Source organism: Aotus nancymaae, unplaced genomic scaffold, assembly GCF_030222135.1.
Source record: "Aotus nancymaae isolate 86718 unplaced genomic scaffold, 86718_ANA_hifiasm-v0.15.2.pri h1tg000062l, whole genome shotgun sequence".
Lineage (NCBI taxonomy): Eukaryota > Metazoa > Chordata > Mammalia > Primates > Aotidae > Aotus > Aotus nancymaae.
Window position 1 is genome coordinate 4,314,854 of NW_026988476.1, and position 15,351 is coordinate 4,330,204.

The window sequence follows — 15,351 nt, forward strand, 5'->3', positions numbered from 1 at the left end:
GCTGGTGCTGAGACTACTCTTTGCCACCCCAACCCCACTCCAACCCACACCGCACCCCCGCTCCAAGGTCCTCATGCAAGGCACACAGCCTTCTGGGCTTGGCGGATGCACCTACCCATGTGGGCTTCCCTGCTAGAGCGCTGAGTCCTCATATGAGGCAGGCCTGTGCCCCGTTAGGGTGATCCCCAGCAACGCAGCCTATTTTCTCTAACTTGAGTTGGCCGCCTTCCTGGTAGCTGGTACCTCATTCTGACTCTACTTTTTTCTGCCAGTACAGTTGGCTCTCCATACCTGCGGGTTCCACATCCTCAGAGGAGACCAATCCTAGATCAAAAATGTAGTTACACCTGCAATGGTTATAATATGTCCTGAACATATGCCGGCTTTTTTCTTGTCGTCATTACCGAAACAATACAACAACTACATACATAGCATTTACTTTGTATTAGGTGTTGTAAGTAATCTAGATGTGACTTAAAGCGCACAGGAGGGTGTACATAGGTTATGTGACCCAAAAGTATCTGAGACAGGTCTCAATCGATTTAGAAAATTTATTTTGCCAAGGCTAAAGACACGCCCGTGACAGCTGCAGAAGATCCTGAGGACACGTGCCCAAGGTGGTTGGGGCACAGCTTGGTTGTATACACTTTAGGAAGACATGAGCCATCAGTGAGTATGTGTAAGCTGTACATTGGTCCAGTCCAAAAAGATGGGACATCTCAAAGTGAGGGCTTCCGGGTCATAGGTAGATAAAGGACAAAAGGCTGCACTCTTTTAAGTCTTTGATCAGCCTTTCACTGAATACGCAACGTACATGTGAGAGGCAGTGGCGGAATAGTCACTTATGCCTTAGTATGGCTCAGTGAATCTGCATTTTTACATAAACAATAGGGAGGAGGAAGCAATCAGATATGCAGACATCAGGTGAGCAGAGAAGTGACTTTTTAGTTCTGTCCTTTGTCTGTACCTGTGAAGATAAGTTATCAATTTACGTTGCCAGGGTAAAACTTCAACCAAATTAAATTTAGGGAAAAGAGACCCATTTTAGGGAAAAGAGCTTGACGCCCACAAGGAATTTCCTTGTGAAGAAATTGTGAGGGAGGTGTGTAGCGTTTTTATCTTTGTAGCTATCTTAGTTAGGAATAAAATGAGAGGCAGGTTTGCCTGACTTGCCTCTTCATTTGGCTGATTTTGGAGTCCTGAGATTTACTTCCCTTTCACAATTATATGCAAATCCTACATCATTTTATATCAGGGTGTTTTAGTCCATTTTCATGCTGTGGGGTTGATAGCTCATACCTATAATCCCAGCACTTTGGGAGGCCGAGGACGGCAGGTCACCTGAGGTCAGGAGTTCAAGACCAGCCTGGCCAACATAGTGAAACTTCGTCTCTACTAAAAATACAAAAATTAGCTGGGCGTGGTGGCACGTGGCTGAAGTCCCAGCTACTTGGGAGGCTGAGACAGCAGAATCACTTGAACCCAGTGGGGCGGAGGTTGCAGTTAGCTGAGATCATGCCACTGCACTCCAGCCTGGGCAACAAGAGTGAGACTCCATCTCAAAAAAGAAAAAGAAAAGATTTTAATTGACTCACAGTTCCACATGGCTGGGGAGGGTTCAGGAAACTTACAATCATGGCAGAAGGCACCCCTTCACAGGGCAGCAGGAGACAAAATGAATGCCAGCAGGGGAAATGCCAGACCTTTATAAAACCATCAGCTCTCGTGAGAACTCACGATCACAAGAACAGCATGGGGGAAACCACTCCCATGATTCTTCCTCTCACTAGGTCCCTCCCACAATATGTAAAGATTATGGAGATTATAATTCAAGATTAAATCTGGGCGACAACACAGCCAAACCATATGACAGGGACTTGATTGGTATCTGAGGGGTCCTGGAACCAATCCCCCACAGATACAGAGGGAAGACGATTAGGAAGAAAAGTGGAGGGGGCTGCAGAGAGTGACGGAGGTTGAAGTGTCTGACAAAATTTCTTAATGGATCAGGAGTGGCTTTCTGCCATATTTCTTTTGTTTATGCTTAATATAACTATATTCAAGGACTTGAATGTCCTTGGATGTCAGCAGTACAAGTAGTGAAGATAGTGACGAAGAGAATGAAGAACTGAATAAATTGCAGGCATTACAGGAAAAAAGAATAAATGAAGAAGAGGAAAAGAAAAAAAATCAAGTTAAAGAAAAAGGTCTTACTCATCCAGTTCCACAGAAGAGACACTCAAAACAAAAGAAACAAAAATATCAGAAGAAAGAAACGAAAAAAGAGTAAATAAAAAAAATGGAAATACCACAAAAAGGAAAAAAAGAAGAGAAAAAAGGAAAAGCATTCTTCTACCCCAATAGTTCTGAATTTTCCAGAAAGTAAATGAGACTTTGGCTTAAGCCATTAAATTTAAAAACTGTTTGTTAAAACGTGTTTGCCCTTCCTTGGGAATTTCCTATATATTATACTTTGCAATAAATCACAGCCTTTTCCATATTTAAAAAAAAAAAAGAGAAGAAGAAGAAAGGAAGGAAGGAGGGAAGGAGGGAGGGAGGGAAGAAGAGAGGGAGACAGAGAAGGGAGGAAGAAGAAGGAAGAAAGAGCTAAAACAAGTTTAGCCTAAAGCTGTCTCCTTACTATTTAAGTTTGGCTTAAAGGTTTTTCTGTATATCATAAACTATAACAAGAAGAGATGTAAACAGACTGTAGCCTACACTTGTGCCAATCACCAAGTTTTGGCTAATCAAATGTAGCAAACTGTTTCAACTGTGTTCAAAGAAGGCAAACACTGAGCTGTAACCAATTCAGCTGTTTCTGCACCTCACTTCCGTTTTCTGTATGTCACCTTCCTTTTTTTTGTCCACAAATCTTCTACCATGTGGCTGTGCGGGAGTCTGTGAGCCTATTCTGGCTCAGAAGGCTTCCTGATTTGCAAATCATTCATTGCTCAGTTAAATTCCTTTAAATTTAATTTGGTTGAAGTTTTTTGTTTTTTGTTTTTTTGTTATGGAGTCTTGCTCTGTTGTCCAGGCTGGAGTGCAGTGGCATGAGCTCGGCTCACCACAACCTCCACCTCCCAGGTTCAAGCAATTCTCCTGCCTCAGCCTCCCAAGTAGCTAGGATTATAGGCATATGTCACCACATCCAGGTAATTTGTGTATTTATAGTAGAGACAGGGTTTCACCATGTTGGCCAGGCTGGTCTCAAACTCCTGACCTCAGGTGATCCACCTGCCTCGGCCTCCCAAAGTGCTGGGATCACAGGCGTGAGCCACTGCACCGGGCTGAATTCGACTGAAGTTTTTCCTTCATCAGAAGGAAGGAAGGAAAGAAAATTAGAAAAGCAAATAGAATTATGTCTTACTAAACACAGTGGTACTACTCTTAAGCCTCTCCATTTTTAAAATGTTCAATGCCTCCTTTGCTTGTTAAAAAGAAACATACATAATTTCACTTCTTGATTTATGTGATTGTGATGCTTCCTGCTAACCTGGCGTACTCCCCATTTGGCCTCCTCAAAATTTCTCCAAACCTTTCCAGCAGCAGCATCAGTTTTGTCTGACAACTGGCAAAAAGGAAACATATAAAAAGTGAATACTCAGGCAATTTTCAAATGATAAGAACTGTTGAGAGGCCGCTTGCCTCCAAGAAGACTGAGCTAAGAGAATGATCTGGGAATGTCTTCAGTATATTGCCATCTTCCTGATAAACATGAGATGAAGAAGAGTCGCTGCATTTCGAAGTAAAGAACAGAAAAGCCAGGGAGAGGAAACGACTCTGGAGTTAGGATCCACTAGTCTGAGATCCTTAGAGGCACTTCAAGGGCTGGAAGAATTAGGCTGATAAAGGCAGGGAGTTGTGATTAAATGGATGACAGACGCTTGAACTTTACCTGCAACGTTTAGTCTTCATCTGAAAGTGAGAGTGGTTTTGGAGCCTTAAGGAGAAGGGGGTGGCGGGCTACACATGATTGGGGACTCATGCATGGAACAGAGAAGTAGTGGATTTCAAAGTGGTGGAGCATATCGTAATCACCTATGGTACGTTTTTCAAACTCTCAGTTTTGTTTCATCTCTGTTCTCTGTTGATGAAAAGGAGAACACCCCACTGCCCGTGTTCTCTTTTTCAGTTTTAGTCAAACAGTTTTGTTTTCCTCAGAAAACTAAAAATAGAACTACCATATCCCCCTCCTACCACTGTGCAAGGGAGACTCTGTTACTCACAGGACAGTATCTGTCTCCCAGGCGGGTTAAGGTTAGGAGTGTATCCAAGCTTTGTGGGTCCTGAAACTGATACAATTTTTGGGACTTTATTTAAGAAAATAAATACAATCTCTATTAAAAAAATTATAAAACACTGATGTGAGAAATTAAAGAGGACACACAGAAATGAAGATATTTCAGGTTAATGGATCAGAAGAATCAATATTATTAAAATGTTCATACTACTCAAAGCAATCTAGACATTACAATCCCTATCCAAATACAAATGACATTCTTCACAGAAATAGAAAAAAAAAATCCTGAACTTGATATGGAACCACAAAAGATCCAGAATAACCAAAGCTTTCTTGAACAAAAAGAATAAAACTGGAGGAATCACATCGTCTGACTTCAAATTATACTACAGAACTATAGTAACCAAAATAACATTTCAAAACAGACACATAGACCAATGGAACAGAATAGAGAACACAGAAACAAATTTACACATCCACAGTGAATTCATTCTGACAAGGTTCCAAGAACATACATTAGGGAAAGGACAGTCTCTTCAATCAGTGGTGCTGAGAAAACTGAGTATCTGTATGCTGAAGAATGAAGCTAGCCCCCTATCTCTCGCTATATGCAAAATCAAATCGAAATGGATTAAATAATTAAATCTAAGACCTTAAGCTATGAAACTATTCAAAGAAACATTGGGGAAACTCTCCGAGACATTGGACTGAGTCAAGATTTCTTGAGTAATACCCCACAAGCATAGACAAACAAAGCAAAACTGGACAGATGGGATTATATCAAGTTAAAAAACTTCTGCACAGCAAAGAAAACAATCAACAAAGCGAAGAGACAACCCACAGAATGGGAGAAAACTGCAAACTATCCATCTAACAAGGGATTAATAACCAGAATATATAAGGAACTCAAACAACTCTATAGGGAAAAATCAAATAATCAGATTTAAAAATGGGAAAAACGTCGGAATAGACATTTCTCAAAAGAAGATAAACAAATGCCAAACAGGTGTATGAAAAGGTGCTTAACATCACTGACCATCGGAGAAATGCAAATCAAAACTGCAATGCGATATCATCTCACCCCAGTTAGAATGACTTTCATGCAAAAAGTACACAATGATGAATGCTGGTGAAGATGTGGAGAAAAAGGAAAGCTTGGACACTGTTGGTGCGAATGTAACCACCATGGAGAACAGTCTGGAGTGGTTTAGGTTTTTTTAGTTTTAGTTAAACAGTTTAGTTTTCCTCAGAAAACTAAAAATAGAACTACCATATGATTCAGCAATCCCATTGCTAGGTATACACTCAAAAGAAAGGAAATCAGTATATGGAAGGGATATCTACACCCCCAATTTTATTGAAGCACTATTCGCAACAGCCAGATTTGGAAGCAACCTAAGCGGCGGCCAACAGATGAATAGATAAAGCAAATGTGGTTTGTATGCTCAATGGAGTACTATTCAACCATAAAGAACGAGAGCCTGTCATTTGCAACAACATGGATGGAACCGGAAGTCCTTATGTTAAGTGAAATAAGCCAGGCACAGAAAGACAAACTTTGCATGGTCTCACTTATTCATGGGAGCTAAAAAAAAAAAAAAAAAAAAAAAAAAATTAAAATAACTGAACTCATGGAAATAGAGAGTAGAGTGGGGAAGGGAGAGTCAGAATGGTTAGTGGGTACAAAAATATAGTTAAATAGAATAAGAGCTAGTATTTAATAGCCCAACAAGGTGACTGCAGTCAACAATAACTTACTGTATATTTAAAAATAACTAAAAGACCATAATTGTTTGTTACACAAAGAAAGTATAAATGCTTGGGGTGATGGATACCCCATTTACCCTGATGTTATTATTATACATTGTATGACTATATCAAAATATCTTATGTACCTTGTAAATATATATACCTACATTCTTAATGACTTCCAGTTCCATCCATGTTGTTGCAAATGACAGAATCTCATTCTTCTTTATGGCTGAATAGTACTCCATTGTGTACTATTTACCCACAAAAGTTAAAAATAAAAAAACCTTAAAAATTAAAATTTAAAAGAAGATAAATACAAAATGGAGAATATAAATGCCTATAATCAACATAAAACTCATTCAGAGCACTCCAGGGCCACATGCAGATCGGGATCACTCATTCTAGTAATGGCGTGATGTTTCATTGTGTAAATGCACTGCAATTTACTTGCCTACCCACATTGAGAGATCTGTATATTGTTTCCAGTCTCTTGCTATTACTGTATATCCAAGCCTGCCATGAGTACCTTTGTACATGTATCAATTCCCATACTCAGGAACATATCTGAAAGGCAAATTTTCAGAAGAGAAATCACTGGGTTAAAGGGTTTGTGCATTTCTAATTTTAATAAATATTACTAAATCACTCTCTATAGACATTGTTCTAGTTTATAGTCCCACCAGCAGAATATGAGGGAATCTGTTTCCCATACCCTGGCTGATACAATGTTAATATTAATCTTGTTTTATCTTTGTCAGTTTGACAAGTAAAAAAAGAAATCTGTCTCCTTTTTTTTTGCCATCAGTGAGTTTGAGCACTTTTTCCCACGTCGAGCAGCATATGTAGGCTTCTTATTGTTGTTGTTTTGATGATCCATTCATATTCTTTGCCAGTTTTTTTTTTTTTTCTATTGGGTTATTGGGTTTTTTCTTACTGATTTGTAGAAATCCTTTATATTTTAGGGAATTTAGTCCTTTGCCTATTATGTGAGTTTCAGATATTTTCCTCAGTCTTTCTTTGATCTTTTGAGTTGGCTTATAAAAGGGCCTTTGCCATAAATATATTTTTTTAATGTCATTAAATTTAGCATTCCAGGAGTGGGCTATTTTAGCTTTGGTGGTCAGCAAAGGCTCCTCTGAAGAGATAGCATTTCAGTGAAAACCTACATTTCATGCCACAAGCAGGAGACAAGGGCTCTAGTCGGGAGGTCCTAGGGCAAGAATGTGCTCGGTGTGTTAGAGGAACTGAAAGAAGCCCTGGAGAGCACAATACACAGTGACACACAAGGAAGGATCGGGTCGCACCAGGCCCAAGTAGGGAGCTTTGAAAGCCAGGGACAGACATGGGCTAGCTTTTGGGCCCCAGAGAGACACCAAAATAAGTGGGAAAAGAATGATGTGAAGGCAATCTTAGGTTCTACATAACTATTAGATGAACATTCCAATAATTACCGTAGTCCAGTGTGGAATGGGCTCCAGGGTTATCTAGCAGCTTATTTCCTGTCCCTGAAACTTCTCAGGCAGAAGTGTACAACACAGCTGGGTGGCAACACGGTAGGGGAACTCAAACATTAGACGGGGGTTTAACTGGTTGACATTTATCTCCAGTCTAAGCTTACCCGGATTCTGAGATTCTCTGTGGTGTATATGCCCCTGCATTTGTCTTTCCTTGTGGTTTCCCTCATTTTCTCTTCTTAAATATGCTTCCTTTCCATTATCCTCCCACACATGGTAGTATTGCCAATGGTTTATTCTAAGCTCCACGGATACCACTAAAGGCCAAGTTTATATACAGTTTACATGGAAATATCTTTCTGTTTTCAGTGACACCTGTTTCTATCTATGGCTTTCACAGGTTACACATACCTGACACTGGAACCTTCTTTGACCAGGAGTTTCTGAGGACAGGAACCACAGCTTTTCCCTCCTGTGTTGTATCTGGGTACAGAGATATGGATCCACTAGGTGCTCAATAATCAGGTGATGCGAATATGCATTTACAGGCTATTTTTGCAAAATTGCTAATTACAGACAGTATCATTTCCTCTTAACAGCTGAGAACTAGGAACAGTGAGGGTAAAAGACTGCCCTGAGGAATCAGGATAGGAAACTGATTTGGAAGCCTTCCCTACAGATTAAAGCCACAATAATAGATGGACTCAGTAAAGCAGGATTCAGTAGGGAGGGTGCAGGGAGACATGAAAATAAAGAAAACATCCATGAGATCTCTAGCATAGAAACACCTTAAAAACTGGGAGATGCCCAATAGGAAAATAAGTCCTAAAATGCTTTTTTAAAATCCACCCTGGATTTTGTGGGAGCTGGGAGTTGTCCTGCTTCAAACACATGGCAGTACAATTAGATATACAAGCATAAAGAATCCTATGTTTTATGATTTGCTCACTGTTTATGTTTTACAACTTTTTGCATACACAAGCAAAGGAAAACATTGGCAAATGGGGAGGAAGGATAAGGATAAGCAGCCCAAAATATCAACGAACAGGAGTTGATTTTCTGCTTTTACAAAAATCCAAAAATCCATTCCACATGACAGCTAATTCATTTTGCTCCTTGCTTACCATATATTCTTCTTATCAATGGGTACATAAAGAACAACTACAAAATTGTTATTATAGAACAAGGTCAAACAAAAAGAAAAAAATACAGAATATAGTGAATATTCCCTATGTAAATCCTGAATTTAGACTACCAAAACCCAGTAGAGACCTGACTTATGCTAGACCCTTGAAGAAGTTTCTACTTTTTTTTTTTTGAGACCAAGTCTTGCTCTGTTGCCAACTTGGAGTGCAGTGGCGTGATCTTGGCTCACTGCAACCCTCCACCTCCCGGGTTCAAGCGATTCTCCTGCCTCAGCCTCCTGAGTAGCTGGGACTACAGGTGCATGCCACTACACCCAGCTAATTTTTGTATTTTTAGTAGAGATGGGGTTTCACCATGTTGGCCAGGATGGTCTCCATCTCTTGACCTCGTGATCTGCCTGCCTTGTCCTCCCAAAGTGCTGGGATTACAGGCATCAGCCACTGAGCCTGGCCAGAAGTTTTTACTTTCTAAGGCTTTGAATTTCAGCCTTTTTTCTTTCACTGTTACCTAGCATGACCCCAGTTCTGACTCTTAGTGAGTGTGTGAGGCTTGGAGCAAGTCACTTCCCCTCTCTGGGTCTTGGGATCCTCTCCTTTTGAGGGACACAGGATTTGACAGCTTCTCACAGACACTGTCTCCTATGGTTCTGTGAAAACTTTACTTTCCACTGCCTTTTTTCCATTCATTTTATGGTCTAAGAAAAAGCTGCTGAATTTTTAACCAATGCTAGGATTCTGTAGAAGGAGTTAATCTGATCTGCTGGTGCTTAAAGTAATATACATACATTCTGTCCATAAAACATCCCACCAGCCCCCAAGCAGGGTCTTTCTGCACCTCCTCCTAGAAGTAGGCACAACTGCTGTCTCTGTGATAAGATCACACAACTTGAGGATCATAAAAGTCATTTATGTTGTGAAGCAAAAGGCCATGGCTGGATTTTATTTACAGTCTAATCTAGCCTCATCATAAACGAATCATTTGGAGCAACTAGATTTTGAGTTGCTCTAAATTTTTTTTTAGTTCACAATTATTTTTGTTGACACTAATGGCAATAATAAACAATAAACCATTCACAGAACCTACATTTGTATAACTTCTGTGGTGTGTGTCCATTTGATGATCCTTGATACTTAGGAAATGTGTAATCCCATAAGGGCAGGTTTCCTCAAGACAAACCACGCACGAAAAAAGTTAGAAGTTCGTCTTTAATTCCTGTTTTAGAAGTGTTATAAACTTGCAAATTTATTTTCCAGTTGATTCAATCTGCCATCTCTAAATCTTTAGGGAGAATTACAGAAACGGAGATAAAATCTTGGTAATTTATTCAATTTTATCACTTCTACTGATCCCATAAAAAGACTCCATCTGTCAAATTATCTTTTCTTAAAACAAAAAAAAAAACCTTTTCATAATTTTCTTCATATGGGTATGTTGAAACGAGTACTTTAAGTATCTGTGTCATGAAAACTATTGACGTTCCAATAAAATCTGTTCTTTCTAAATGATCTGTTCTTTAGCCTCTTTTGAGAGGAAAACTTCAGCTTCTATCATTTGTTTATAATTTGCTTGTGCAGCATGGGATTTATTGCTTTGGGTGAATATATTATGGCATATTCGAGTAGTGTAGAATATTCTTATGTTAACATATTCTGTGATTTGGATTTCAATCCATAATCAGTACATCTTTCTTTTTAAAATTTCTGCCTTGGTTTTCTTGGAAGTCAAATGATAAGAATAAAAAGAAGAGAAATCTACTTGAATCATCTTTGATCATATATTTTGTTTTCTTATTTATTAATTGTTGTTGTTTTAAGACAGGGCCAGGCTGGAATGCAGTGGTTTGATCTCTGCTCACTACAGCCTCCACCTCCCAGGCTCAAGCGATCCTCCCACCTCAGCCACCCAAGTAGCTGGGATTACAGGCACACACTGGCAAGCTTGGAGACTTTTTTAATTTTTTGTAGAGACAGGGTCTCACTATCTTGCCCAGGCTGGTCTCAAACTCCTGGACTCAAGCAATCCTCCTGCCTTGGCCTTCCAAAATGCTGGAATTACAGGTGTAAGCCACCACGCCCAGCCTGATCATACATTTTAAACCTTGTTCCTGTAATCACAGTCTGTGTTAATGTCAAGCCACCGTGCTCACTTCGGCAGCACATATACTAAAATTGGAACGATACAGACAAGATTAGCATGGCCCCTGCGCAAGGATGACACGCAAATTCGTGAAGCGTTCCATATTTTTTGAAAAAAAAAAAATGTCAAGCCACCCGATCATCTAAGCGCCATTGGAGAAACACTCCCACCCCCCATGAGGTTTTCTGATTTCTACTCTTAAGCAGGCCTTCATGATACTAATCTTTGATTAGTTCTTTCATTCTCTCAATGACTATGCCAGAGCTACTGTTTTCTCTTCAAGTTCCCACCTACAATTGTAAGACAAAATAGGGGACACCCAGTTAAATGTGAACTTCAGATAAGCAATAAATAAGTTTTAGTGTAAGTATGTCCTATGCAATATCGACCAAGTCCTGTATTTATATTTGCTAAATCTGGCAACTCTACCTCTAACCTCTCTTCCTCTCTTAACTAACTTTATCTCATAGTAAAATTTGAAGTCATTAGCAGAAACTTCCTCATCTTCCTGCCATGTCCTCTACAAATGTACCTACCTAAGGCAATATCCTCATCTGTCTCTCTCCTACTCTAGTTACTGGCCTGTTCAGGACCACCCACTCCCTGCCCATCTCCTGCATTCGACGTCCTGACACAAAAGTGCAGAGCCACAGGCTGTATTGCAGTATGAATACACCCTACAGAGCTTGGCACTGAATACATGTATTTAGTGGAAGAGAAAGAGACTTGAAATGTATGGAGCCAAAAGCTAGTTAATGGAAAACTCTTCCGAATTTTACAACTCATATAAGAAAGAAACCTGATCACTTTCCTGGGTCTGACAACAATTGCTTTCCCAGATTTGACAGCAATCTTAAACAAATTTCAGGGCATTACCAATTATTGTGATGCTGAAAGAAACTTCTTAATTATCCATTTTTAAATTTAAATAACTATACAGGAGGAAAGATTAAATTACTCCTCTGTTTATTCTATGAAAAACGATATTGTCATATGAAAAAGTGATTAACAACTATGAAGTCAAAAATTTAGGGGAAAAGCATTTTAGAGATGTTTAAAGCAGTTTTTTACAAATTATGTGATGTTCTAGATTTTGTGATGTTTGTGGTATTCGTTAACTTTAAAAAATTCATAATTATTATCAATTATTTTCTCATTCTGAATACTTTGCACCTAATTTTGTATTTTTTTTTTTTTTTTTTTTTTTTTTTTGAGACAGAGTTTTGCTCTTGTTGCTCAGGCTGGACTGCAATGATGTGATCTTGGCTCACTGCAACCTCCACGTCCCGGGTTCAAGCAATTCTCCTGCTTCAGCCTCCTGAATAGCTGGGATTACAGGCACCCACCACCATTTTTTTTTATTATTATTATTTTTTGTATTTTTAGTAGAGATGCGGAGGGTGCTTCACTATGTTGGCCAGGCTGGTCTTGAACTCCTGACCTCAGATGATGCACTGGCTTCAGCCTCCCAAAGTGCTGAGATTACAGGCATGAGCTACTGCACCCGGCTGTATTCTTTTTCTTAAACTGAGTCCCCACCATTATGCAACTCAAGGTCCCATCCAAACCCTGGTTTATCTCCATCTGGAAGGGATTTCTCTTTTTTTTCTTTTTTCTTTTCGAGATCGAGTCTCGCTGTCACTAGGTGTGATCTCGGCTCACTGCAACCTTTGCCTCCCAGGTTCAAGTGATTCTCCTGCCTCAGCCTCCTGAGTAACTGGGATTACAGGCACCTGCCACTCGAACTCCTGACCTTGTAATCTGCCTGCCTTGGCCTCCCAAAGTGCTGGGATTATAGGCATGAGCCATCGTGCCTGGCCGGAATTTCAAAATAGGAAGTACAAACAAAGTCATCAGTCAAGGTGGAAAATGGATCGAGTCCACACCACGTGGGAAGGGGAGTGGACAAAAGATGCAGAAAATCTCCTGGAAGAAACAAGAAGTAAACTTGATAAATTCCAGAGATAAAAAGAAAATGGCTTTGGCAATTCTTCACACACTTTTGGAATTCTCTTGACTAACAAGCCTGGTTCATTTTGGGATAAATGGCTCCTCCACCTTTGCTCCATCTTTATATCATATTCTTTAGGATTCTGTCCATGTCCTTCCCTCCTACTTGGCACAACTGAAAATTAACTACATGTAACTTCAGTTAGAGACTTAAGCAATTGACTACATGATCTCATCTACTTCCACATTAATAATCAACCCCTATAATCTAATGACAAGATATACATGCTAGTGTACTTACTGCAGTGTTACCTAAAAAGTAGAAACAACATAAATGTCCAACCATAGAATGTTTATAAGTAACTTACGAGATTCTATGAAGCTATTAAAAATGATGATGTATGTTCTCACTTATAAGTGGGAGATAATCTTTGGTACACACAGACATAAAAATGGGAACAACAGACACTAGGGACTCCAGTGGGGCAAGGGCTGGAAAACTTCCCATTGGGGGCTGGGTTCACTGTTGGTGACAGGAATCAGATAGAAGCCCAAACCTCGATATCACTAAATACACCCTTGAAACAAACTTGCACATGTGGAAAGCAGCACGTCTCAATCCTATTTTCGTAAAATAAATAAATACTATATGAATCTGAAATTTCAAATGATATATGCCAAGTGTAAATACTGGTACTTTTTTGGGGTGAACTATTTGAATTTCTATTATCTTGCATAATATAGAAGATTTTTATTTTTGTTTTTTATTTTTATTTCTTTTGAGAGGGAGTCTTGCTCTGTCACCCAGGCTGGAGTGCAGTGGCGAGGTCTTGGCTCACTGCAGCCTCCACCTCCTGAGTTCAAGCGATTCTCCTTCCTGAGCCTCCCGAGTAGCTGAGATTATAGGCGCCCCCGACACCTAGCTAATTTTTGTATTTTTAGCGAGACAGGGTTTCACCATCTTGGCCAGGCTGGTGTTGAACTCCAGATCTCATGATCCACCCTCCTCAGCCTCACAAAGTCCTGGGATTACAGGCGTGAACCATCATTATTTTTATTTTTATTTTTTTGAGACAGAGTTTCACTCTTGTTGACCAGGCTGGAGTGCAATGGTGTAATCTCGGCTCACTGTAACTGCTGCTTCCCGGATTCAAGCAATTCTCCTGCCTCAGCCTCCCAAGTAGCTAGGATTACAGGCATGCACCACCACGCCCGGCTAATTTTGTATTTTTAGTAGAGACGGGTTTCTCCATGTTAGTCAGGCTGGTCTTGAACTCCCGACCTCAGGTGCTCCGCCCACCTCAGCCTCCCAAAGTGCTGGAATTACAGGCATGAGCCACTGTGCCCAGCTATAGAAGCTATTTTCACTTTTGGATACTTTTATTATCTCATTTTAAAATAATGCACATACACTACTTTGCTCGTTAGAACCAATAGTAGTAGTATTTTCATTTCGAAAAATCTCTACGTATAAAGGGTAGAGTCAAAGAGTTTTGAAGTAGAAGGAAAAGTAGAAGATTCCCTAATCCGGGTCCCCCACCCCTACAATCCCCCGCTACAGCCAGTGCTATAATCCATTCTGAGGGTTTTTTGCAGACTTATTTACTAGTGAACATCCAGACTTAATTAATAGGGAACATACAGCTTTTCAAGTGTAACAATATAATTCTGATGGCAGCAGAATTGCATTTAGGAAAAGAATATGGTATACTTTGTAGCACTCTCGGTATGGCAAGACCCCAAGAGCATGGGTGTAAACCCATGCTAAAGTGCTATGATGGGACCAGGAGAATAACGTGTGTTCTTTTGAAAATATTTTTGCACCAACCACTATTTATATTGGTGCAAAAGCAATCGTGTTTTTTGCCATTGAAAGTAATGACAAAAACTGCAATTACTTTTGTACCAGCCTAAAGTGGGAACAAGGTTTGCAGAGGAAGATGAGTGAAGTGCGCATTCAGCAAGGTGGAGAGAGGCTCCACTGCCACCATCTCTGAGTGAGGCTGGCTGGAAGTCCTTCCACCTAGTGCTCCCCAAGACTCTGCTTCGTTTTGTTTTGTTTTTTTCCTTCAATGTTAACATTTGTTCTCTCCCACTCTAATGCTTTTCATGAAAATCAGAATTGGAAATAAGTTTTACATCTGGATTGACGTGCTGCAAAATGGACACGGCACAGTTGAAATCAGGCACCTGGAATCAGCATTAAACACAAGAAAATAACTTGTCAAACTCTTGGGGACAGCTCTGGGCTTTCACTTTGTGAAAACTGAGGGGTAGACCAGGTGCAGAGGTTCACGCCTGTAATCCCAACACTTTGGGAGGCCGGGGCGGGCGGGGGGGGGTGGACCCTTGAGGTCAGGAGTTCGAGACCATCCTGACCAACAAGGTGAAACCCCATCTCTACTAAAAATACAAAAATTAGCTGGGCACAGTAGCACGCACTTGTAATCCCAGACACACAGGAGGTTGAGGCAGGAGAATCACTTCAGCTGGGGAGGTGGAGGTTGCAGTGAGCCGAGATTATGCCACTGCACTCTAGCCTGGGCCACAGAGCAAGATTCCATAGGAGAGGAGAGGGGAGGGGAGGAGAGAAGAGGAGAAGGGAGAGGAAAAGAGGGAAGGGGACAGGAGGGGTGGGGGAAAACTGAGGGATAAGGGTGAGTCAGTCTTACT

The 15,351-nt window shown here is 40.3% G+C and overlaps 1 non-coding gene across 1 annotated transcript; it reads left to right on the forward strand.

The window, feature by feature from the left end:
- Nucleotides 1–10,730: 10,730 nt before the first annotated feature.
- On the forward strand, nt 10,731–10,837 carry LOC135270515 (U6 spliceosomal RNA). Its single transcript, XR_010338676.1, has one exon. It is a non-coding gene; the product is annotated as a U6 spliceosomal RNA (small nuclear RNA).
- The last annotated feature ends 4,514 nt before the right edge of the window (nt 10,838–15,351 follow it).